The sequence below is a fragment of the Heterodontus francisci genome, chromosome 14 (assembly GCF_036365525.1).
Source record: "Heterodontus francisci isolate sHetFra1 chromosome 14, sHetFra1.hap1, whole genome shotgun sequence".
Lineage (NCBI taxonomy): Eukaryota > Metazoa > Chordata > Chondrichthyes > Heterodontiformes > Heterodontidae > Heterodontus > Heterodontus francisci.
Window position 1 is genome coordinate 27,822,238 of NC_090384.1, and position 15,793 is coordinate 27,838,030.

Genomic DNA, 15,793 nt, shown 5'->3' on the forward strand with positions numbered 1-15,793 from the left:
CCCAGTACAGATCTTCCGCACAATCCATACCAGTAGAGACCTGCCAAATAATTCACCCGATTACAGACATTCCTAATAATCCACGCCAGTACAGACGTTTGAAATAATCAATCCCAGTACAAACTTTCCAAATAATCCATTCTAGTATGGACCTTCCATTTATTCCATCCCAGTACACACCTTCCAAATAATCCATCCCAGTAGAGACATCCAAATAATTTATCCTAGTACAGACCTTCCAAATAACTAATCCCAGTGCAGACTGTTCTAATAATTCATCCCAGTACAGAATTTCCCCAAAAAAGCATCCCAGGACAGAAGTTCAAATAATCCCATTAAAGTCATTCGAAATAATTCATCCCAGTTCAGACCTTCCAAATAATGCATCGCAGTACAGACATTAAAAAGAATCCATCCCAGTACATTCCGTCCTAATAATCATCCCCGTTCAGACTTTATAGATAATCTATCAGAGTACGCACCTAACAAATAATCCATCCTTGTTCAGTCCTTCCAAATAATTCATTCCAGTACAGACCTTACAAATAATCCATCCCAGTTCAGTCCTTCCAAATAATTCATCCCAGTACAGACCTTCCAAATAATCCATCCCAGTTCAGTCCTTCCAAATAATTCATCCCAGTACAGACCTAACAAATAATCCATCCCAGTTCAGTCCTTCCAAATAATTCATCCCAGTACAGACCTTACAAATAATCCATCCCAGTACAGACCTTCCAAATATTCCATCCCATTACAGACATTCGAAATACTCCTTCCCAGTAGAGATCTTCCTAATAATCCATTTTATTACAGACCTAACAAATAATCCATCCCGGTAGAGACTTGCCAAATAATCCATCCCAGTACACACCTTCTAAATAATCCACACCCTTACAGACCTTCCAAATAATTCAGCCCAGTACAGAATTTCCAAATAATTCATCCCTTTACAGACCTTCCAAATAATCCATCCCAGTACAAACTATCCAAATAGTTCATTCCATTACAGACCTTCCAACTACTTCATCCAAGTACAGACTTTCCAAAAAATCCATCCCGGTACAGACCTTCCAAATAATTCATCCCAGTGCAGAACTTCCAAATAATCCACGAAATGCTGGAAACCCTCAGCAGGTCGGGCAGCATCTGTGGAAAGGGAAGCAGGGTTAACGTTTCAGGTCAGTGACCCTTCAGTGACCTGAAACGTTAACTCTGCTTCTCTCTCCAGCGATGCTGCCGGACCTGCTGAGGGTTTCCAGCATTTCTTGTTTTTATTTCAGATTTCCAGCATCTGCAGTATTTTGCTGAAAATTCCAAATAATCCATCCCAGTTACAGACATCCCAAATAATCCATCGCAATGCATTCTTTCTAAATAATCTAACCCAGTACAGCCCTTCCAAATAATCCATACCAGTACAGACCTTCCAAATGATCCATCCCAGTACAGATTTTCCAAATAATTCATCCCAGTACAGACCTTCCAAATAATTCATCCCAGTACAGACTTTCCAAAAAATCCAACCCAGTACAGACCTTCCAAACAATCCATCCCAGTACAGACCATCCAAATAATCCATCCCTGTACAGAGCTTCCAATTAATTTATCCCAGTACAGACTTTCCAAATAATCCATCCCTGTACAGAGCTTCCAATTAATTTATCCCAGTACAGACTTTCCAAATAATTCATCCCGGTATAAATACCTTCGAAATAATCCATCCCTGTACAGAGATGCTGAAAATAATTGATCCCAATGCAGAAACATTGCAAAAATACATCGCAGCATGGAGATCCACCACATAATCCACCTCAGTACAGTGACCTTCCACTTAGTAGCACAAGTTCCAATTCTACAGAGTATTGTTGTTATAGAGTACCAAACTTGGGGAAATTGGAAAGTGAGGGAATTTTAAGGATTTTAAGAGTTGATCTCTTTCCAACATTTAGATAAGTTTTGCATTTAGGATTTAACTTACCATTAACCTTAAGCTGTAATTTCTTTCACAGTGTTGGTCAGTGGTGAACAAACTGTTTGCTCGTGGATATGCACAGTGAGTTAATTGGGTGGTGAATTAGAACTGGTAATTACTGTCAGCAGGGCTGACTCAGGTCTTCGGAATTTATGCGAGTGTAAATACAGGAAGCTTTTACTAATGCACAGAGAAAGAAGCACAGAGCCCAGTTCTATGAAGTACTGCTTCTACAGAGTACTAAACTTGGGGAATTTGGTATAGTGTGGGAAGAGGCACTGTTCTGGTATTTTTAAAAAACAAGCATCAGTCCAAGAGAGAGAACTGAGACAGCAAGACCAGAGAGCTGAGGTCCAGAGACATTAATTAAAATTAACAGTTTAAACAAGGAACAAACTAGATTCTAAAAGAGGAAATAAAGCTTTTTTTTAGATCATGAATGGGCAGCTGAGACCCATTGCTTGCAATTCCAGCACTATGTAGGGCACATGAAGTCAGGACACTTCATGTGTCTTGGGGGAACCATGTTTGTAGGAACTGTCTCCAACTGCTTGAGTTTGAGCTCAGGATTTCTGAGCTTGAGGGGCAGCTGGAGTCACTGCGGAGCATCAGGGAGTCTGAGAGTTTCCTGGATTGTATGTTCTAGGAAGTGGCCCACCCACAGGCAGAGAGAGTTCAGGATAGTAGTTGGGTGGTGATTGGAAGAGTAGGAAGAGGCAGGAAATGCAGGAATCTTCGGGGTCTATGCCCCTCAGCATTGGAGAATGCTGGGAGTGACAACACCTTGAAGGAATGCAGTCCAGACCATGGCATCAATGGGAAAGAGACTGCAGGGTGGGGAACAACAAAGTATACAAATGCAATTGTTACATAAGATTCTATAGTTAATTGGACAGGCAGACATTTCGGTAACCGTCATCCTGAGTACTGCATGATGTGTTGCTTCCCTGGTGCCAGGGTAAAGGACATCACAAAGAAGGTGCAGAATATTCTGCAGGGGGAAGGGCGTGAGCCAGAAGTTATGGTACACAGTGGTACCAATGACATAGATAGGGCAGGTATTGAGGTTCTACAGTCAAACTTTCAGGAGCTCGCAGTAAGTTAAAAACTAGGACCTCGATGTTTGTAATCTTTGGATTACTCCCAGTGCCACATGCCAGCAAGAGTAGAAATAGGAAGATAGAGAGGATCAATGTCTGGCTTGAAGCATGGTGCAGGAGGGTGGGCTGCAGATTCTTGTGGCATTGGGATCAGTTCTGGGGCAGGAGGCACCTATTCAAAAAGGACGGATTACACTGGGACCAATGTCCTCGTGAGGAGGTTCACTAGTGTGGTTGGGGAGGGTTTAAACTAAATTGGCAGGGGGGTTGGCACCAGCATATAGAGGTAGAAAAGAGGAATATGATGCATAAAGGAGTGAGAGTGTTGGATAGTGCTAAAGAAGGAAGTAGTGCATATTCGATAGGAGCAGACTAAGAAGCATGAAGAAGAGTACAACCACGGTTTACAATGCAGATATGTAAATGCACAAAGTGTACTGAATCAAGTTGGTGAGCTACAAGCACAACGAGCTGTGTGGGAATATGATGCAGTGGCAACAACGGAAACATGGCTTAAAAATGGTGAGGACTGGGTGCTTAATATAAGCAGATACAAAGTATTCAGAAAAAATAGGGAAGGAAAAAAGGGAGGCTGGGGGGTGCAGTATTGATTAGGGAAGACATTGTAGTGATGGAGAGAGAGGATGTCCTTCAGGGGAACCTCCACATAATCCAGCTCAGTACACATAACCTCCTCATAATCCTCACCAGTACAGTGACCCTTCACATCATCGACCCCAGTAACGGGACCCTCCACAAAATCCACCACAGTGCAGTCTAAATAATCCATCCCAGTACAGAGAACCTTAAAATAGTCCATCCAAGCATAAACCCTACAAGTAATTCATCCCAGTACAGAGGAGCTCCAAGTGACCAGCTCCAGCATAGAAAGCCTCCAAATAATCCACCCAGTACAGAGACATTCCAAATGATCTACTCTTGCAAAGAAAACTTCCAAATGATGCAAACCAGTGCACAATCCTTCTAAATAATTGTCCCAGTGTAGAAAGCCAGCAATTAATCCACTCTAGTACACATACATAATAAATAATCAGCAATTAATTATTAGTTCATTTGATATTAAATTAATCCATCAACTATTTAATCATAGACCCAACGTGATTCTGTTAGCTCTAAACTACTGCTTGTGATAATTAAATAAATAAAGGTTAGAAATGGCAGCATAGGCAGTGTGACAGGGCTGCAGGATGTAGAAATTGTGGACATCAGGACTGTCCCAGACCATTACATCTGCAGGGAATCTCTCTGGCTTGAGTCATTCTGGCTTACAGTCATTGACCTGAAATGGGAGTTCGAAACACTCTGGGCCAGATTTTCAAAGTGGAGGCGGGAACAGGAACTTGGTCTGGATTTTGGTCTGAAAGCTGCCACATCTGGGAAGCTGATTCAGATTGTAATTTTCGTGGGAAAGCTTAGTTGGTATGGAGATGGGGTGCCTGTCCTCTGAGAGCCACTGTGTTTGAAAATGGCACTGGGTCAGATCAAGTCTGGGGTTCATGTAGACTTCCACAGCAGCCCTGAGGCTGCTGGTTGTCCTGAGGGAGAGATCTGCCTTCCACAGAACCACAGGCAAATGCATTGTCACAGGGGAGCTGGAGGCCTGGCACCAGGCACAGGCCAGACCCTGACTTCACTGATGCCCACCTGGATCTAATGCTGGAGGCCGTGAAGGAGAGGAGGGAGGTCCTCTTCCCAGAGGGTGGCAGGAAGATGCACCTCATCGTGCAGCAGGGGGACCTCTCTATTCAGTGTTATCCCCCTCCTCCCACTCTTTCTCCTCCTCTCTTCCCTCCTTCTCCTCCCCTGTCTCCTTCCAGGGCCTCACTGTCCTCAAGGTCCACACTTCTCTGGAGGGCCATGTTATGGAGAGCGCAGGAGACCACCATAATGACCAAGTCCCTTGCAGGAGAGCAGTGAAGGGTGCCGCCCGACTGATGCAGGCACCAGTATCGCATCTTCAGAAACCCTGCTGAGCAGGTAGCATTGATTGTTTCGCCTCTGTGCCTCTGCCTGGGGCTCCTGTAAAGGGTCAGTAGCCATTTCTTCAAGGGATTTCCTTTGACCCCTTAGAGCAGCCATGTACTTTGGGGGATGGAATGAAGGACAGATGCAGCTTGGACTGGTGGAGGATGATGAAATCATGGCAGCTGCCAGGAAAGCGAGCGCAAACATGGAGGACGCTCTTGTGATGGTCGCGGACCATCAATGGCCGGTTGCTGGGTGCCTTGATGGTCACATGGATACAATTGATGATGCCCTGCACCTGAAGGAATCCATTGATGGTGTCAAAACCCTGTGCCAGCACAGGCTCATCTATGTCAAAGTGGATGTAGTCTCCTGCCCTCCTGAAAAGGTATCCATCACCTGCCTGATGGCCTAATGAGATGCCAACTGTGAGATACCACCTAGGTCCACAGCTGATCACTGGAATGACCATGTTGCATAGAAATACAGGGCGATGGATGATGGCTAGGTAGGCGACTGCCATGGAGGCTGTGAGGCTTCAGCACATTGTAGATCAGAGCACACAGGGCCAAGACCATCTGCCTGGATAGGCGCAGGCTCCTACAGCTCTGACACTCTGTCATTTGCAGGTAGTAGCTGACATTTGGGCTGTGCACCCAATGTCTTGGGTAGTCCCTTCTTCTCCTTGCAGCCCCCGCTGTGCTCCTCTGGCCTCCTGCTGTCCAGGAGGTTGCATTTGCTGCTGCACATCCTGGCTGCTCTGTCCAATGACAGAGTCACCTGTTCCAATCTGAACTCCCTCAGCTGGGCATTGAATGCTCACCAGACCTTCCCATGCCAACTCCAGGTGCCACATTAATGCCAGTGGGCTCACTTCCCTATCCGGTTTCATGGCACTCTCCAATGTAACATTTAACTCATCCATCTTCAAGAATATCCACATGGAGACACAGCTGAGGCAGCTATGCTTTATTTGCTGTCCCTGCTTTAAATGAAAAAGCCATTTCCATTGCCCTTATCTTCCTCCACAACCCTCACATCCTTACTTCCCTGCTGTGCTTCCCGCATGGCGTTTCCCCCATTCCCAGCCTTTAAAAATAGCTTCCAACTCCCAACAAGCCTGATAATGAACTCTTTAATGAGCAATTAGTTGGACGCGAGTGCCTGACCTGTTCCCTCCCTACTGGCTGCAGTTTAAAAATAGCATCACGTTCCGGAGGCGACAGGACCCAATGCCAACCTCCGAGAACATGATCTTCAAATCACGCTTGCTGCCATCCCCACTCTCAGCAGGGATTGAAAATCCAGCTCTCTGACTCATAATAGAGTGGGAGGAATATCTGGATAGTTTGCTCCAGTGTACAGTCACACCTCCGAGGAAGGAACAGGTGCAAGAAGGAGAGAGTTTGACCATCATTTAGCAGGTTAGGGGGAACTGAGGGAAGGCAGAGAAGGAAAATAGAAAAGTTGTAGTCATAGGGAATTTGGGAATTTGGTAATCAGGATGATTGATAGCATCTTCTGCAGTCTTGAGCGAGAGTCCAGAAGGGTGTGTTGCCTACCTGTTGCATGCATGAATGATAGCGGAGCCATTTGAGAGGAACTTGGAAAGGGAGGGAAGAGTCAGTTGTTGTGATCTATGTTGGGACCAATTCCAAATGGAAGAACAAGGAGGGGGTCCTGCTAAGGAAATATCCGAAGCTAGGAACTAAATTATAAATAAAAGCAAAATACTGCAGATGCTGGAAATCTGAAATAAAAACAAGAAATGCTGGAAATACTCAGCAGGTCTGGCAGCATAAGTGGAGAGAAAAGCAGAGTTAACATTTCAGGTCAGTGACCTTTCATCAGAACTGGCAGAGCCAGAAATGTAATAGGCTTTAAGCAAGTAAAGCAGGGGTGGGGCAAGAGCTTACAAAAGAGAAGGTATTGATAGGACAAGGTCACAGAGAATAACTGACCAGAAGGTCATGCAGCATAGGCAAATGGTATGCTAATGGTGTGCTGAAAGACAAAGCATTAGTACAGAGCGGGTGTTAATTGATAGAAAACTGAACAGCCTGGCCCGAAGCACAAACATGAAAAAAAAGTGGGTAGGCACAGTAGAAACAAACTAAAATAAAATGAACACATAAAAAAGAAAAAAGAACCAGAAATAAAAATAAAAAGGAGGGGGGCCTGTCATGCTCTGAAATTATTGAACTCAATGTTCAGTCTGGCAGGCTGTAGTGTGCCGAATCAGTAAATGAGATGCTGTTCCTCGAGCTTGCGTTGATGTTCACTGGAACACTGCAGCAATCCCAGGAAAGAGTTGTGGGCATGAGAGCAGGGGGGAGTGTTGAAATGGCCAGCAACCAGAAGCTCAGGGTCATGCTTTCGGACTGAGCGGAGGTGTTCCTCAAAGCAGTCACCCAGTCTGCATTTGGTCTCCCCAATGCAGAGGAGATCACGTTGCGAGCAGCAAATACAGTTTACTAAATGGAAAGAAGTACAAGTAAATCGCTGCTTCACCTGAAAGGAGTGTTTGGGGCCTTGGATAGTGAGGAGAGAGGAGGTAAATAGGCAGGTATCACACCTCCTGCGATTGCAGGGGAAGGTGCATTGGGAAGGGGCCGAGGTGGTGGGAATAATGGAGGAGTGGACTAGGGTGTCACGGAGGGAACGATCCCTTCGGAATGCTGACAGGGGACGGGAGGGGAAGATGTGTTTGGAAGTGGCATCACGCTGGAGGTGGTGGAAATGGCGGAGGATGATCCTTTGGATGTGGAGGCTGGTGGAGTGGAAAGTGAGGACAAGGGGAACCCTGTAGTGGTTCTGGGAGGGAAGGGAAGGGGTGAGGGTGGAGGTGTGGGAAATGGGCCGGACACGGTTGAGGGCCCTGTCAACCACGGTGGGGGGGGAATCCTCGGTTGAGGAAAAAGGAAGACATATTGGAAGCACCGTCATGGAAGGTAGCATCATCAGAGCAGATGCCTCGGAGATGGAGAAACTGGGAGAATGGAATGGAGTCCTTACAGGAGGCAGGTTGTGAAGAAGTGTAGTCGAGGTAGCTGTGGGAGTCGGTGGGCTTATAATGGATATTAGTAGACAGCCTATCCCCAGAGATGGAGACAGAGAAGTCGAGGAAGGGAAGGGAAGTGTTGGAGATGGACCATGTAAAGGTGAGAGAAGGGTGGAAATTAGAAGCAAAGTTGATAAAGTTTTCCAGTTTGGGGCGGGAGCAGGAAACGGCACCAATACAGTCATCAATGTACTGGAAAAAGAGCTGGGGGAGGGGGCCTGAGTAGGACTGGAACAAGGAATGTTCGACATATCCCACAAAAAGACAGGCATAACTAGGACCCATGTGGGTACCTTTTACTTGAAGGAAGTGAGTGGAGTTGAAGGAGAGGTTGTTCAATGTGAGAACAAGTTCAGCCAGGCGGAGGAGGGTGGTGGTGGATGGGGACTGGTTGGGCCCCTGTTCAAGGAAGAAGCGGAGAGCCCTCAAACCGTCCTGGTGGGGGATGGAGGTGGAGAGAGATTGGATGTCCATAGTGAAGAATATAAACTAAATTATAAATCCAGACACCAAGTGTGGCAATTTTGGGATTATTACTTGAGCCACGTGCTGAATGCTAGCTGAAAGTGTGGCATGAGAAGGAGGGATTCTATTTCATGGGACACTGCCACCAGTACTGGGAAAGGAAGGAGCGTATTGCTGGGCTGCGATTGACTTGAAGCAGAATCCTAGTGGAAGGGATAAATAGGGCTGTGGATAAGATTTGAAACGAGATAGACATGGAGGGAGGGATCTAGTGAAAATAACATAAACGTGAAGATAAAAGATATAGGAAATGAGATTATAGGTCAGACTAAGGTAAGGAATAGGGTAATATGAACAGTCAGGTAACAGATAGAGTTGTAGAACATAATTATAAATGAGTATTAAAAGTAATCATATGAACAGGAGTAGGCCATTTAGCTCCTCGAGCCTGTTTCACAATTCAATGAGATCATGGCTGATCTTTGACCTAACACCCTGCACCCAGCTTTGCCTAATATCCCTTAACACCTTTGGTATCATTCTCAGATTTAAAATTAACAAATGGCCTCGTATCAACAAGAATTTGTGGAAGAGAGTTCCAAACTTATACCACCCTTTTCATGTAGAAGTGTCTTCTAACTTCATTCCAGAAAGATCTGGCTCTAATTTTTAGGCTATGTCTCCTAGTCTTAGACTCTCCAGACAGCGGAAATAGTTTTTCTCTACCCTGGACAATGGGGTGGGGGGTGGTGGGGGTGGGGGGGGTTGCGGTTGGTTAGCTCAGTTGGCTAGACAGCTAGTGTATGATGCAGAAAAATGTCAACAGTGCAAGTTCAATCCCTGTACCGGCTGTTTACTTCATGGAGATCTGCCTCCTCGCCTTGCCCCTGCTTGAGGAGTGGTGACCCTCAAGCTATACATCACCAACTGTCTCTCTAATGGGGAGAGATGCCTATAGTCCTTTGGGACCATGGCCCGAACAACAACCCTGGAAGATGGTTGTGGTTGCTGGAGGCAAATCATCTCAGTCCTAGGACATTACTGCAGGAGTTCCTCAGGGTAGTGTCCTAGGCCCAAGCATCTTCAGCTGCTTCATCAATGACCATCTCTCCATCATCAGGTCAGAGGTGGAGATGTTCGCTGATGATTGCACAGTGTTTAGTACTGTTCACAACTCCCCCGATAAAGAAGCAGTCCTTTCCCTCATTCAACAGGACCTAGATCATATTCTGGCTTGGGCTGTTAAGTGGCAAGTAACATTCACACGGCATAAGTGCCCGGCAATGACCTTCTCCAACAAGCAAGAATATAACAAGCTCCCCTCAGAATCAACAACCTGGGGTTTACCATTGACCAGAAACTTAACTGGACCAGTACATAAATACTGTGCCTACAAGAACAGGTCAGAGGCTGGGACTTCTGCAGTGAGTAACTCACCTCCTGACTCCCCAAAGCCTTTCCACCATCTACAAGGGACAAGTCAAGCGTGTGATGGAATACTCTCCACTTGCCTGGATGAATCCAGCTCCAACAACGCTCAACACCATCCAGGACACAGTAGCCCACTTGACTGGCACCCCATTTACCACCTGCAATGTTCACTCCCTCCACCACTGGCACACAGTGGCAGCAGTGTGTACCATCCACAGAATGCACTGCAGCAATTCAGCAAGGCTCCATTGACAGCACTTTCTAGACTCACGACCTCTGACAATTCGAAGAAAAAGGGCAGCCAATGCATGGGAACTCCACCACCTGCAAGTTCCCCGACAAGTCACACACCATCCTGACTTGGAAATATACTGCCATTCCATCACCGTCACTGGGCCAAAATCCTGCAACTCCCTTCCTAACAGCACTGTGGGTGTACCTGCACCCCAAGGACTGCAGCGGTTCAAGAAGGCAGCTCACCACCATCTTCTCAAGGGCAATTAGGGATGGGCGATAAATGCTGGCCTGGCCAGTGATGCCCACTTCCTATGAACGAATAAAAAAACTCTTATCAGCTCCCCTTAATATCTTGAAATGGTAGATCCAATCACCCCGTAACCTTCTAAATTCCTAGGAATACTCTCCTAGGGCTGGATTTTACCAGGCTCCCGACGTCGGGCTCCATGGCAGGCGGGGCCGGAAGATCTTTCCGGCAGAGGCCCGCCATGGACCCCTACGCCAGGGGGGCCAGGTCCGATCTTCCTGGCGGTGGTGAGGCTCCTTGGCCACCACCACCACCCCACCACCCCCCCACCACCACCCACCGCTGGGTGACAGACCTCAATTTCAATATTTAAGTCAGTAAAATAAATGCATTTAAATATACTTACCCTCAATCTTCCAGGCCGGCCACGATCTTCAGTGCAGCGGCCAGCACTCCCGCATCTTCACTTCCCCGTCTGGGGAAAGCAGGCGTGACACTGGTGGGGCAGGAGGGTGGGGGTGTTTGGGAAGAGTTAAGATTGTCAGTGCGGTGTGGGGGTGAATGAGGTCAAATCAATGCACTGAGTGTAGGGAATGGTGGGAAGGGGTGAACTTTAAACTTTGTGCAGTCTAGTGGGGGGAGGGTCAGATTTAAAAGGTGAGTGTTTTGGAGGGGGGGGGGTAAAGGGCAAATCGTTAATGTAATGGTTATTGGGGGGTGGGAAAGGGGCATTAGAATTTTATTTGATAAATTTTGGGGTGGTGGGGGTGGTGTGTATCTTTCACAATTTAAATATGCTGGCACAGCTGACTGCCCTTTAAAAATGGAGCCAGCGCCTGCGCACAGGCAGCTGACGCCATTGCCGGGGACAGACAGTCTGTGCCCTCCATGTGATTGGGGGAGGGGAGGGCAGGCCGCCCTGGCTATTTAAATGAGCCACCCCATGGGAGATCGTGGCAGCCATTCTTTTTGCCTGCCACCAAGAGCGGCAGCGAGCTCTCAGAATCCAGCCCTTAGTTTGTGTAGTCTCTCCTCGTAATTTAATCCTTGGAGTCTAGGTATCATTCTGGTAAATTGACGCAGCACTCCCTCCAAGGTCAAAATATCCTTCTTAGATTATGGTGCCCAGAATTGCTCACAGTACTCCAGGTGTGATCGAATCAGACTTTGTCTCGCTGTATGATAGCTTCTACCCTTTCACTCAGACCAGCATTCCATTAGTCTATTTGATTATTTTCTGTACCTGTCTATAACATTTTAAAGATCGATGTACCTACACCCCCAAATCTCCTTGGATCTACACTGTTTCGAGCTTTTCACCATTTCGGTCCTTTTTAGGTCCAAAGTGGAAGAATGTAAACTTGCCTACACTGAACTCCAATTGTCAAAGTTTTACCCAATCACTTAATCTATTAACATCTCTGCAATTTTATGCCCCCATCAATGCTGCTTAAAATGCCACTCGTGCCATCAGCAAACTTGGATCAGTGGCTTTCGATCCTATCATCTAAGTCACAAACAAAAACGGTGAATTGCTGAGGCCCACGAGTTACATCCTGCCAGTTAGAATACCTACTCTTTACCCGTATTCTCTGGCTCCTACCACTCAGCAAATTTCCTAACCACGTCAATAACTTTCCTTCAATTCCACGAGCTTCAACTTTGGCGAACAGTCACTGAGAAACTTTATTGACTACCTTCTGGAAATCTATATAAATAAGATCCATAGACATTCCCCTGCCCACTACTTTTGTCGCCTCCAGATAAAAATTAAGAAAAATTAAGTCAGGTTCGTCAAGCATGACCTAACCTTTGCAAATCCATGCTGGCTCTCTCTGATTAACTGAAAACGTTCAAGCTGTTTAGTCGCCATATCCTTAATTAAAGGTTCCATTAACTTCCTGACAACAGAGGTAGGGCTAACTGGTCTATAATTCCCTGGTCTCCCTCTTTCACCTTTCTTAACTAGCAGAGTGACATTAGCAATTTTCCAATCTTAAGGAATGGTTCCTGAATCACGAGAACTTAATAAATTATAGTTAAGGTACCTGCAATTTTCTCACCTACTCCTTTAAGCTCCTGGTAGGAAAACTATCTGGTCCTGGGGATTTGTCATTATTTAACGCCATTATTTTCTTCATTACTGTTGTTCTGCTTACACTAATTTTGTTGAGTCCCATCCCTGATTCAATATTAGTTTTGTTGATATATCTGGCATGCTAATCTCTTCCTTTACTACAAATACTGACATGGATTAATTATTCAACATGTCTGCCATTTCCTTATTTTCATTTGCAATATCACCATTAGCAGTTTTCAAGGTCCACTTTGCTCCTGACCACCGTCTTTTTCCTAATATAATTGGAAAATACTTTTGACTTTCAGGTTTCTTTTCATATTCCCTTTTTGTACTTCTTACTATTTGTTTTTGTCGACTTTTGCTGTTCTTTGCATCTCTCCTAGTTCCCAGGATCTGTCCTTTTTTTATATTTTGTATGCTTTTTCTTTTAGTTTTATTTTGTCTCTTACCTCTTTTGTCATCAATGGCTTTTTATTTGGCGAGTTCAGCTCTAGTTTCTTAGGGGTATATAAACTGGTTTTGTATCACATTGAATTATTTTTTAAACATCTCCCACTGCTCTTCTGTTGATTTATCCATGAATAGATTTTCCCAGATTTACTGTGGACAATCTCTGGCTCATCCTGTTCAAGTCAGCCTTACCTAAACCTAGAATCTCAGTAGCCATCTCACATATCTCCCTTTCAAGCGCAACATTGAACTTGATCATATGATCGTGCTTAGATAAATGTTTGATGAACCATTTGGCACTTAACTAAATCTGGCTCATTACCCATTACCAAATCTAACAATTTTTTTTTATTCTTTCAGAGATGTGAGCATCATTGACAAGGCCAGCATTTATTGTCCATCTCTAACTGCCCCTGAGAAAGTGGTGGTGAGCTGCCTTCTTGAACTGCTTCAGTCTATGTGGTGCGGGTACGCCCACAGTGCTGTTAGGAAGGGAGTTCCAGGATTTTGACCCAGCGACAGAGAAGGAACGACAATATAGTTCCAAGTCAGGATGATGTGCGGCTTGGATGGGAACTTGCAGATGGTGGTGTTCCCACGCGTCTACTGCCTTTGTCCTTCTAGGTGGTAGAGGTCTCGGATTTGGAAGATCCTGTCGAAGGAGTCTTGATAAGTTTCTGCAGTGAATCCTGTAGATGATACACACTTCTGCCACTGTGCACCGGTGGTGGAGGGAGTGAATGTTGAAGGTGGTGGATGGGGTGCCAATCAAGCAGGCTGCTTTGTTGTGGATAGTGTCAAACTTCTGGAGTGTTCTTGGAACTGCAGCCATCCAGGCAAGTGGAGAGCATTCCATCACACTCCTGACTTCTGCCATGTGGACAGGCGTTGGGGAGTCAGAAGGTGAGTTACTCACAGCAGAATTCCCAACCTCTGACCTGCTGTTGTAGCCACAGCATGTTTATGGCTGATCCAGTTAAGTTTCTGGTCAATGGTATCCCCTAGGATATTGATGGTAGGGGAATCAGCGATGGTAATGTCATTGGATGTCAAGGGGAGATGGTTTTGGTCTCCTGATTTAAGGAAGGATGCGAATGCATTGGAGGCAGTTCAGTGGAGGTTTACTAGATTGATACCTGGAATGAGCGGGTTGTCTTATGAGGAAAGGTTGGACAGACTGGGCTTGTTTTCATTGGAGTTTAGAAGAGTGAGGGGAGATTTGATTGAAGTATATAAGATCCTGAATGGCCTTGACAAGTTGAATGTGGAAAGGATGTTTCCTCTTGTGGGTGAGTCCTGAACTAGGGGCCACTATTTGAGAATTAGGGGTCGCCCTTTTCGGACAGAGACAAGGAGAATTTTTTTCTCTCAGAGGGTTGTGCGACTTTGGAATTGTCTACCGCAGAAGGTGATGGAGGCGGGATCATTGAATATTTTTAAGGCGGAGGTCAATAGATTCTTGTTAGATAAGGGAATCAAAGATTATTGGGGGTAGATAGGAGTGTGGAATTCAAGACAGAAACAGATCAGCCATGATCTTATTAAATGGCAGAGCAGGCTCGATGGACTGAATGGTCTACTTCTGTTCCTAATTCGTATGGTCTTATGGCTAGATTCTCCCTTGCTGGAGATGGTCATTGCTTGGCACTTGTGTGGAATGAATGTAACTTGCCACTTATCAACCCAAGCCTGAATGTTGTTCAGGTCTTGCTGCATGTGGGCATGGGCTGCTTCAGTATCTGAGGAGTTGTGAATGGAATGGAACGCTGTGCAATCATCAGATAACATCCTCACTTCTGATCTTAAATTGGAGGGAAGGTCGTGATGAAACAGCTGAAGATGGTTGGGGCCTAGGACACTACCCTAAGGAACTCCTGGGACTGAGAAAATTAGCCTCCAACAACCACAACCATCTTCTTTTGTACTATGTATGACTCTAACCAGTCGAGAGTTTTTCCCCTGATTCCTATTGACTTCAATTTAGCAAGTACTCCTTGATACCACTCTATCTAATGCCAACTTAATTTCAAGGGCAGTCACTTCCACCTCACCTCTGGAATTCAGCTCTTTTGTCCATGTTTAGACCAAGGCTGTAATGAGGTCTGGAGCAAAGTGCCCCTGGCGGAACCCAAACCGAGTGTCGGTGAGCAGGTTATTGCTGAGTAAATGCCGCTTGAAGCACTGTCAAAAACATCTTCCATCACTTTGCTGATGATTGAGAGTAGACTGATGGGGCAGTAATTGGCCAGATTGAATTTGTCCTGCTTTTTGTGTACAGGACATACCTGGGCAATTTTTCACATTGTCAGGTAGATGTCAGTGTTGCAGCTCCACAGGGACAGCTTGGCTAAAGGTGTGGTTAGTTCTGCAGAGCAAGTCTTCAGTACTATTGCTGGAATATTGTCAGGGTCCATTGCCTTTGCAGTATCCAGTGCCTTCATCCCTTTCTTGATATCATGTGGAGTGAATTGAATTGGCATCTATGTTGATGTGGACCTTCTGGCTGAAGACGGTTGCAAATGCTTCAGCCTTGTACTTTGAACTGATGTGCTGGGCTCCACCATCATTGAGGATGGGGATGTTTGTGGAGTCTCCTCCTCCACTTAATTGTTTAATTGTCCACCACCATTCACAACTGGGTGTGGCAGGACTGTAAAACTTTGACCTGATCCATTGGTTGTAGCATTGCTTAGCTCTGTCTATCACATGCTGCTTCTGCTGTTCAGTATGCATGTAGTCATGTTGTAGCTTCACCAGGTTG

General features: G+C 45.7%; 1 protein-coding gene across 1 annotated transcript in view; it reads right to left on the minus strand.

Annotated features, from left to right (window-relative positions):
* Positions 1-15,793, minus strand: part of LOC137376948 (excitatory amino acid transporter 2-like) — a 660,382-nt gene that overhangs the window by 601,538 nt on the left and 43,051 nt on the right. The gene's annotated exons all lie outside the window — the stretch shown is intronic.